Source organism: Choristoneura fumiferana, chromosome 29 (genome assembly GCF_025370935.1).
Source record: "Choristoneura fumiferana chromosome 29, NRCan_CFum_1, whole genome shotgun sequence".
Taxonomy (NCBI): Eukaryota; Metazoa; Arthropoda; class Insecta; order Lepidoptera; family Tortricidae; genus Choristoneura; species Choristoneura fumiferana.
Genome location: NC_133500.1, coordinates 12,117,689 through 12,118,820, shown reverse-complemented (window position 1 = coordinate 12,118,820; position 1,132 = coordinate 12,117,689).

Sequence of the window (1,132 nt, the reverse complement as noted above, 5' to 3'; positions counted from 1 at the left end):
GCGGGCAAAAGCTAGTTGTATCATAAATATGATAGGTAATGTATAATGAAGAAAACTCCCGAACTGACTGACTGATTGGCTGAATGACTGACACTGACTAATCAGTCAGCCAATCGCCCGACTGACTGGCTGATTGAGAAGCTGACTGATTGATTGACTGACTAACTGACCAATTGCACCTGTGATTCCCCTCGTATTGCGGGTGTCCATGGGCGACGGTGATCGCTCTCCATCAGGTGACCCGGCTGCTCGTTTTCCCCCTCATTTTATATAAAAAAAAATATACTGAGTGATTGACCGACTTTTTTTTTATTCGACTGGATGGCAAACGAGCAAGTGGGTCTCCTGATGGTAAGAAATCACCACATAAACATCTGCAACACCAGAAAAAGAGACCAGCACTGGGAATCGAACCTAGGTCCTCAGCAATCCGTGCTGCGTGCTATAACCCCTACACCACTGCTGGATAGGAATCTAGACACGAATTTTTCCTATGCACACATAAGGTAGCTTATTTCTACTATGCTACTTAAGCAGCACTAGCGACGTCTATGTTTTCGTCGAGAGACGTCACACTCTTTCGGAACTAACCGCTCACCCAGACAAGAGATGAGAGATGAAGAGATGTGGCTACTAAGCAATCAAATTATGATTGGTTTTTTGGAGTCTTTCTGTATTCTTTATTTCAACTCCAAATTTGTTACTTTCACGGGATACCCGAAAAGTAACAAATTTGGAGTTGAAATAAAAAATACAAAAAGACTCCAAAAAACCAATCATAATTCAAGTAAAACATAAAAAGATATTCTAGGCCCATCTAGTGTCTCTGATTTTAGGTCACTCCCCCTTCACAAAGACGCGTCAACAAAGCGGGGGTTACATTGTCCTCAAATTTATTCCCAAAGTTCGCGAGTGCCTTTTGCTAGTAAGTTATCTTGGTTTGTGTTTTTATTTTTTAATGGCGGTTTTTGGTTCTGTTATCTAACGGTGTTGGTCTATTGTGACTTGAATTTATGCATGCGACATGGAACCTTTTCAAAGGTAATCATTACGATTTTCCTTGTTAATAATTACGATGTCACTATGACGTTTAATGAGAAATGGTTCCACGGTGGCTCATGAATTCAAGTCC